The following is a 10,175-nucleotide window of genomic DNA, read 5'->3' as shown; positions in this document are numbered from 1 at the left end:
TAGCCTCCAGGCAAAAAGCTAGAGGATAACAGTACCTTTCCTGGGCTGGCAACTTTAACCAGGAAAGTAAGACTTGACAGTGGTGTTCAACGTGGGTCCTCCCTCGCTCATCGAAACACAGGAGAGGGAGCCACAAACAGCAGAACACCAACACCCACACGGAGAACTTGACAGGCTCCAAAGCCCACAGTGATAGCCAAAATGGTGAAACACAGAAACAGAAGCCAAATGAAAGAGCAAGAGACCTCCACTGAAGATGAGATCAATGTGGAGAAATTAGGCATGTTAACAGAGCTAGAATTCAGAGCCATGATTTGAGGAAGCTGAACAGCATGAGTAAGGACATAGAGACACTGAAAATAAGCCAATTGGAAATTAAAAACCAACAAGAAGAGATAAAAAATGACATATCAGAAATGAAAAACACATTGGAAGGTTTAAAAAGCAGAGTAGAGGAAGCTGAGGACCAGAGCAGTGAATTAGAAGACAGGGTAGAAAAAATCAACCAATCAGAAAAACAAAAGGAAAAAACTATTAAAAAACAGGAAGACAGCTTAAGAGAACTATGGGACAACTGGAAACGTAATAATCTTCGCATCACAGGAGTCCCCGAAGAAGAAGAAAATGAGCAAGGGATAGAGAATATATTCAAAAAATTAGTGACAGAAAACTTCCCTATTTGGTGAAGGAAGAAGGCATTCAAGTTCAAGAAGCACAGAGAGTCCCAAGTAAGAAGAACCCAAACAGGCCCACACCAAGACACATAGTAATTAAAATGCCACAAATTAAGGACAAAGAGAGAATCCTAAAAGCAGCAAGAGATAAGCAACAGGTTACCTACAAAGGGAACCCCATAAGGCTCTCAGCTGACTTCTCACAAGAAACACTACAGGCTAGAAGAGAATGGCATGAAGTAATCAAAGTCATGAAAAACAAGAATCTGAATCCAAGACTACTCTACCCAGCAAGGCTGACATTCAAAATAGAAGATCAAATAAAGAGCTTCCCAGACAAAAAAAAAAGCTAAGGGAATACATTAGCACCAAACCAGCACTGCAAGAAATGCTAAAAGGACTGCTGTAATTACCAGGAGAAATGGGAAGAAAAATAGAATCACACTAAACAAAAATGGCAATAAATAAGTACATATCAATAATCACCTTAAACGTAAATGGATTGAATGCTCCCATAAAAAGACACAGAGTAGCTGATTGGATAAGAAAGCATGACTCATCTATATGTTGTTTACAAGAGACCCACCTCTCAACAAAAGACTCACATAGGTTGAAAGTGAAGGGATGGAAAAAAATTTTCCAAGCAAATGGAAAGCAAAAAAAGCTGGGGTAGCAATTCTCATATCTGATCAAATAGATTTCAAAATGAAGACCATAAAAAGAGACAAAGAAGGCCACTATATAATATTGAAAGGATCTATCCAACAGGAAGATATAACCTTGATAAACATATATGCACCCAATATAGGAGCACCAAAATATATTAAAAATCTTCTGGAGGACTTCCAAGGAGAAATCGACAACAATACAATCATAGCAGGGGAATTCAACACCCTGTTGACAGCACTGGATAGATCTCTAGGCAAAAAATTAGCAAGGAAACAGAGACTCTAAATGAAACACTAGACCAAATGGATTTAATAGATATCTATAGAGAATTACACCCCAAAACTACAGAATACACATTCTTCTCAAGTGCACATGGGACATTCTCAAAGATAGACCACATGATAGGACACAAACTAAATCTCTACAAGTTCAAGAAGATTGAAATCATATCAAGCATCTTCTCAGATCACAATGGCATGAACTAGAAATCAATTGCAACAAGAACATGCAAAGACACTTCAACACATGGAAGCTAAATAGCATGTTATTAAACAATGAATGGGTCACTGAGGAGATCAAGGAAGAAATTAAAAACTTCCTGGAAACCAATGAAAATGAACACACAACAACACAAAATCTATGGGATGCAGCGAAAGCAGTTCTGAGAGGGAAGTTCATAGCACTACAGGCCTACCTCAAAAAACAAGAAAAAATTCTAATTGACTGTCTAATCTCACAACTTAAAGAATTAGAAAGCAAACAAAAAGAAAACCCCAGAGCAAGTAGAAGAAAGGAAATAGTAAAGATCAGAGCAGAAATAAATGACATAGAGACCAAAAAAAAACAATTCAAAGGATCAATGAAACAAAGAGCTGGTTTTTCAAAAAGATAAACAAGATTGATGGACCCTTAGCTAGACTCACCAAAAAACAAAGAAAGAGAATCCAAATCCACAAAATCAGAAATGAAAGAGGAAAAGTAACAACCAACACCACAGAAATACAAAAGATCGTTAACAACTACTACGAACAACTATATGGCAACAAATTCGACAATCTAAGCGAAATGGACAAATTTCTAGAAACACACAGTCTCCCAAAACTACTCCCGGAAGAGATAGAAAACTTGAACTGACCAATAACAACTAACAAAATTGAAGAGGTAATCCAGACTCTCCCAGCAAACAAAAGCCCAGGCCCAGATAGCTTCACGGGGGAGTTTTACCGAACATTCATAAAAGAACTAACACCCATTCTCCTCAAACTATTTCAAAAAATTCAAGAAGAGGGATGACATCCAAACACGTTCTATGAAGCCAGCATAATTCTAATTCCAAAACCAGAAAAAGACACTACAAAGAAAGAAAACTACAGGCCAATATCCTTGATGAACATAGACCCCCAAATCCTGAACAAATATTAGCAAATCGGATCCAGAAATACATCAAAAAAATTATTCACCATGACAAAGTGGGATTCATTCCAGGGATGCAAGGCTGGTACAATATTCGCAAATCAATAAACGTGATACACCACATAAACAAAATGAAGAATAAAAACCACATGATCATATCAATAGATGCTGAAAAAGCATTTGACAAAATCCAGCATCCATTTCTGATAAAAACGCTCAGCAATGTAGGAATAGAGGGATCATATCTCGACATAATAAAGGCCATATATGTAAGACCTACAGCCAACATCATGCTAGATGGACAGAAACTAAAAACATTTCCATTAAGAACAGGAAAAAGACAGGGATGTCCACTTTCGCCACTATTATTTAACATTGTACTGGAAGTCTTGGCCACAGCAATCAGACATGAAGAAAAAATAAAAGGGATCCAAATTGGAAAGGAGGAAGTGAAACTGTCATTATTTGCAGATGACATGATATTGTACATAGAAAACCCTAAAGACTCCATCAAAAATCTACTAGACTTAATAAATAAATTTGGCAAAGTAGCAGGATACAAAATTAACGTCAAGAAATCGACGGCATTCTTGTACACCAATGATGAACTCACAGAAGAGAAACTGAAAAAACAATCCCATTTACCATCGCACCAAAAAAATTACGATACCTAGGAATAAACTTAACCAAAGAAGTAAAGGACCTATTTGCAGAAAACTACAGGTCATTGAAAAAAGAAATAGAGGGGGATATAAAAAAGTGGAAGCACATACCCTGTTCATGGATTGGAAGAATTAACATCATTAAAATGTCCATACTACCCAAAGCAATCTATAGATTCAATGCAATCCCCATCAAAATACCAACGACATATTTCATAGAACTAAAACAAATACTTCAAAAGTTCATATGGAACCAAAAAAGACCCCGAATAGCCACAGCAATCTTGAAAAAGAAGAACAAGGTAGGTGGGATCACAATACCAGATATCAGGTTATACTACAAAGGGACTGTAACCAAAACAGCCTGTTACTGGCACAAGAACAGGCATATAGACCAGTGGAACAGAACTGAAAACCCAGAAATGGACCCAAGGCAATACGCTCAATTAATATTTGACAAAGGTGGCAGGAGCATACAGTGGAGTAAAGACAGCCTCTTTAATAAATGGTGTTGGGAAAATTGGACAGCTACATGCAAAAAAATGAAACTAGACCATCAACTTACACCATACACAAAAATAAACTCGAAATGGATAAAAGACTTAAATGTGCCACATGAATCCATAAAAATTCTAGAAGAAAATGTAGGCAACAAAATTTCGGACATCATACAGAGCAGAATTTTCACTGATACATCACCTAAGGCAACAGAATGAAAGGAGAAATTGAACACATGGGACTACATCAAACTAAAAAGCTTCTGCACAGCAAAAGAAACAATCATCAAAATGGAAAGGCAACCCACTGTATGGGAGAACATCATTGCCAATGATGTATCAGATAAGGGGTTAATTTCCAATATATATACAGTGCTCATACAACTCAACAAAGGGAAGACAAAGAACCCAATTAAAAAATGGGCAGAGGAGCTGAATAGACACCTCTCCAAACAGGACATACAAATGGCCAAAAGACATATGAAGAAATGCTCAACATCACTAATCATCAGAGAGATGCAAATTAAAACAACAATGAGGTATCACTTCACACCTGTCAGAATGGCTGCCATCAACAAATCATCAAACAACAAGTGTTGGCGAGGGTGTGGAGAAAAGGGGACTCTAATACACTGCTGGTCGGAATGCAGACTGGTGCAGCCACTATGGAAAACAATATGGTGCTACCTCAAAAAATTAAAAATTGAACTCCCATTTGACCCAGTGATCCCACTGCTTGGAATATACCCTAAGAAGCCTGAAATACCAATCAGGAAGAATATATGTACCCCCACGTTCATAGCAGCACTATTTACAATAGCTAAGATCTGGAAACAGCCCAAGTGTCCATCAGTAGATGAATGGATGAAAAAGCAGTGGTACATATACACAATGCAGTACTATGCCGCCGTAAGAAAGAAACATCTCTTATCCTTTGAGATGACATGGAAGGACCTGGAAAGTATTATCCTAAGTGAAATAAGCCAGGCAGAAAAAAGACAAATACCGCATAATATTACTTATATATGAAATATAATGAACATAAGAGTCTGAGGAATACAGTAGACCCAGAAACATGGAGGTAGGGCACAGACTGACATCCCTAAGAAGAGGGGGTGGGAAGAGATAAACCACATAACTTATATGCATGTATGCATAACCAAAGGACATGGACAACTAAGCCAGGGATGGGGTGGAGGTGGGGGAATGGGGAGGGGGTGTCAATGGGGTAAAAAAGGAGAAACATCTGTAACAAAAATAAAAAGAAAAAAAAAAGAAAAAATGCTCTACATCACTAATCATCAGAGAAATGCAAATTAAAACAATAATAAAGTATCATCTCACACATGTCTGAATGGCCAGCGTCAATAAATCATCGAACAACAAGTGTTGGCGAGGGTGTGGAGAAAAGGTTACTCTAGTACACTGCTGGTGGGAATGCAGACTGATGCAGGCACTATGGAAAACGCTATGGTGTTACCTCAAAAAATTAAAAATTTTATTTCCATTTGACCCAGTAATCTTACTTCTAGGAATATACCCTAAGAAACCTGAAACATTAATCAGAGAGAATAGACATACCGCCATGTTTATAGCAGCACTATTTGCAATTGCTAAGATCTGGAAACAGCCAAAGTGTCCATCAGTAAATGAGTAGATAAAAAAGCAATCGTACATATACTCAATGGAGTACTATACAGCTGTAGGAAAGAAAGATTTCTTATCCTTTGAGATGACATGGAGGGGCCTGGAGAGTATTATCCAAAGCAAAACAAGCCAAGCAGAGAAAGACCAATATCACATAATCTACTTATTTGTATAATATTATGAACATAAAAGTCTGAGGAATGTGGTAGTCTCTGAGACGTGAAAGTAGCGTACAGACTGACAATCCTCAGAAGAGGGTGTGTGTGTATGTGGGGGAGTGATACACCACAAAACTTATATGCAAGTACACATAACCAATGGACATGAATAACAAAGCTGGGGACCGGGTGGGTTAGGGTTATATTTAATTAAGAAGGTAAAAAAAACTGTTCTCAGAAAATTATAAGACATTGTAAAATAAAATTGAAAAAGATAAAAATGAATGGAAAGCATATGCCATGTTCATCTATAGTAAGAATTACAATAATTAAAATGTCAATTTTACCCAAAGCAACTTACAGATTCAACACAATTTCTATGAGTACACCAATGGTTTTTAGAGAACTAGAAGAAATAATACAAAAATGTATATGGAACTACAAAAAAATCTAAATGGCCACCGTGGTCTTGAGAAAGAAGAAAAAAGTTGGAGGTGTCACACTACCTAATATTAAACTATGTTATAAAGCTATAGTTTTCAAAAACACATGGTGCTGGGATAAAAACAGGCACATAGATTAATAGGAAAGAATAGGGAGCCTGGAAATAAATTTATGCCTATATGGGCAATTAACATATGACAAAGGAGGCAAGAACATATATTCAACTATAGACAGTCTCTTCAATAAATGGTGTTGGAAAAATTGGACAGATATATACAAAAGAAATGAAACTAGACCACCTTCTTACACCATACACAAGAATAAAATTACAATGGATTAAAGTCTACATGTAAGACTCAAAACCATAAAACTCCTAGAAGAAAACATAGTTAATAAAATCTCAAACATTTCTCTTAGTAGTATGTTTAATGATATATCATTTTGGGCAAGGGAAACAAACAAAAAAAATAAACCTAAGTGAAATGACATCAAAACAAAAAGTTTTGCACAGCAAAGGAAACCATCAACAAAATGAAAAGACAACCCACCTAGTGGGAGAACGTATTCTCCAATGACACATCCCATAAGTGATTAATATTCAAAATGTATAAAGAACTCATACAACTCAAGCCCAAAAAACAAAAACAAGAACAAGCAACCCCCCCCCCCAACAATCCCATTAAAAAGTGGGCAGAGGACCCGAATAGGCGCATATCCAAATAGGACATAAAAATGGCCAGTAGACATCTGAAAAGATGCTCAATGACACTAATCTTCAGAGAAATAAAAAATTGAAACCTCAATGAAATATCACCTCACACATGTCAGAATGGCTATCATCAATAAATTAACAAACAAGTTTTAGTGAGGACGTGGAGAAAAGGAAATCCTTGTGCACTGTTGGTGGGAATGTAGGTTGGTTCAGCCAGTATGAAAAACAGTATAGAGTGTCTGCAAAAAATTAAAAATGCAGAACTGCCTGATAACATAGTGATTATACTTCTGGGTATATATTTAAAGAAACCCAAAACACTAACTTGAAAAAATATATGCACCCCTATGTCTATTGCAGCGTTATTTACAATAAGCAAGCTATGGAAACAACTGAAGTGCACATCAATAGACAAGTGGGTAAAAAAGTGGTGGTACATATCTACAATGGGATATTACTTGGCTATAAAAAGAAATAAATCTTAATTACCACTTGTAACAGCATGGATGAACCTAGAGGGTATTATGCTAAGTGATATGTCAGCCAGACAAAGATAAATATCATATAATTTCACTTATATATAGGATCTAAATAGCCAAGTAAACAAACCAACCAAATAAAAACAAACTTGTAGATGCAAAGAACTGACTAGTAGTTGCCAGAGGGTATAGGGGTTTGTGGGATGAGTGAAAAAGGTCAAGAGATTGAGAAATACAGATTGGTAATTAAAAAATAGTCATGGGGATATAAAGTACAGCATAGGGAATATAGTCAGTAATATAGTAATAACTATGTGTTGTGCCAGGTGGGTACTGGAAATATCAAAGAGAACACTTTGTAAAGTATATGATTGTCTAACCACTATGCTATACACCTGAAACTAATACAAAATAAAACTGCATATATAATATAATTGAAAAATAAATTTAAAAAATTAATAACAATCTATTAATTTTGGTGCTACACAAATTTACCGTGTTGCTTTTTGTTGCTTTCTTTATCTCAAATTTGTTTTATTTTTCTTCTGCCTGAATATCATTTATTTAGTAGTTTTTATTTATTTATTTATTTTTTAATTTTATTTTTGTTACAGATGTTTCTCCTTTTTAGCCCATTGACACTCTCCTCCCCATCCCCCCCATCCCATCCCCATCTTTGTTGTCCATGTCCACGGTTCATGCATACATGCGTATAAGTTCTGTGATTTATCAGTTCCCTCCCACCAGCACCCATTCATCTGAGGGTTGTCAGTCTGTACACCACTTCCACGTCTCTGGGACTATCCCATTCCTCAGACTGTTATGTTCATTATATTCCACAAATAAGTGAGATCATATGATACTTGTCTTTCTCTGTTTGGCTTGTTTCATTTAGGATAATACAATCCAAGTGCCTCGATGTCATCTCAAAGGATAAGAGATCTTTCTTTCTTACAGCAGCATAGTACACCATTGTCTATATGTACCACCACTTTTTTACCCTTTCGTCCACTGATGGACAATTGGACTGTTTCCAGATCTTAGCTATAGTAAATAGTACTGCTACAAACATGGGGGTACATATATTCTTCCTGATTGGTGTTTCAGGCTTCTTAGGGTATATTCCTACAAGTGGGATCACTTGGTCAAATGGAAGTTCAATTTTTAATGTTCTGAGGTAACACCATATTGTTTTCCATAGTGGCTCCATCAGTCTGCATTCCCACCAGCAGTGTACTAGAGTCCCCTTTTCTCCACACCCTCGCCAACACTTGTTGTTTGATGATTTGTTGATGGCGGCCATTCTGAGAGGTGTGAGGTGATACCTCATAGTTGTTTTAATTTGCACCTCTCTGATGATTAGTGATGTTGAGCATTTCTTCATATGTCTCTTAGCCATTTGTATGTCCTGTTTGGAGAGGTGTCTATTTAGTTCCTCTGCCCATTTTTCAATTGGGTTCTTTGTCTTCCTCTTGTTGAGTTGTATGAGCACTCTCCATATATTGGAAATTAACCCCTTATGTGATATATCATTATATAAAGGACCAATTCGCAGAAAACTACAGGTCATTGAAAAAAGAAAGAGAGGAAGGTGTAAAAAAGTGGAACCACATACCCTGTTCATAGATTGGAAGAATTAACATCATTAAAATGTCCATACTACCCAAAGCAATCTATATATTCAATGCAATCCCCATCAAAATACCAAAGACATACTTCACAGAACTAGAACAAATATTTCAAAAGTTCATATGGAACCAAAAAAGACCTTGAATAGCCACAGCAATTTTGTAAAAGAAGAACAAAGTTGGAGGGATCACCTTACCAGATTTCAGGTTATACTGCAATGCCACTGTAATCAAAGCAGCCTGGTACTGGCACAAGAACAGGCATATAGACAGAAACAGAATAGAGAACCCAGAAATGGACCCAAGGCAATATGCTCAATTAATATTTTACAAAGGTGGTAAGAGCATACAGTGGAGTAAGGACAGCTTCTTTAATAAATGGTGTTGGGAAAATTGGACAGCTACATGCAAGAAAATGAAACTAGACCATCAACTTACACCCTACACAAGAATAAACTCAAAATGAATAAAAGACTTAAATGTGACTCATGAATCCATAAAAATCCTAGAAGAAACTGTAGGCAACAAAATTTCAGACATCATACACAGCATAATTTTCACTGATCCATCACCTAAGGCAACAGAAACAAAGGAAAAAATGAACGCATGGGACTCCATCAAACTCAAAAGCTTCTGCACAGCGAAAAGTACAATCATCAAAAAGGAAAGGCTATCCACTGTATGGGAAAGCATAATTGCCAATGATATCTCTGACCATTTTTAAATTGGACTCTTTGTCTTTCATCTCTTGAGATGTATGAGTATTCTACATATTTTGCAAATTAACCCTTTATTTGTTGTATCATTGGCAATTATGCTTTCCCATACAGTGTGTCCCCTTTCCATCTTGATGCTTTTTACTTTTGCTGCGTAGAAGTTTTTTAGTTTGATGTACTCCAATTTATTAATTTTTTCTTTTGTTTCTCTTGCCTTAGGCATTTATCAGTGAACATTCTGCTGCATGTGATGTCTGAAATTGTGTTGCCTACATTTTCTTCTAGGATTTTTAGTTTTCATGTGCCACATTTAAGACATTTAAGTCTTTTATCCATTTTGAGTTTATTCTTGTGTATGGTGTAAGTTGGTGGTCTAGTTTCATTTTTTTTTTTGTTTTTGCATGTAGATGTCAAATTTTCTCAGCACAATTTATTAAAGAGGCAGTCTTTATTCCATTGTATGCTCTTGTCAACTT

Source organism: Molossus molossus, unplaced genomic scaffold, assembly GCF_014108415.1.
Source record: "Molossus molossus isolate mMolMol1 unplaced genomic scaffold, mMolMol1.p scaffold_m16_p_2, whole genome shotgun sequence".
Classification (NCBI taxonomy): domain Eukaryota; kingdom Metazoa; phylum Chordata; class Mammalia; order Chiroptera; family Molossidae; genus Molossus; species Molossus molossus.
The sequence above is the reverse complement of the archived record's forward strand: the minus strand, read 5'-3'. Positions refer to the sequence as shown.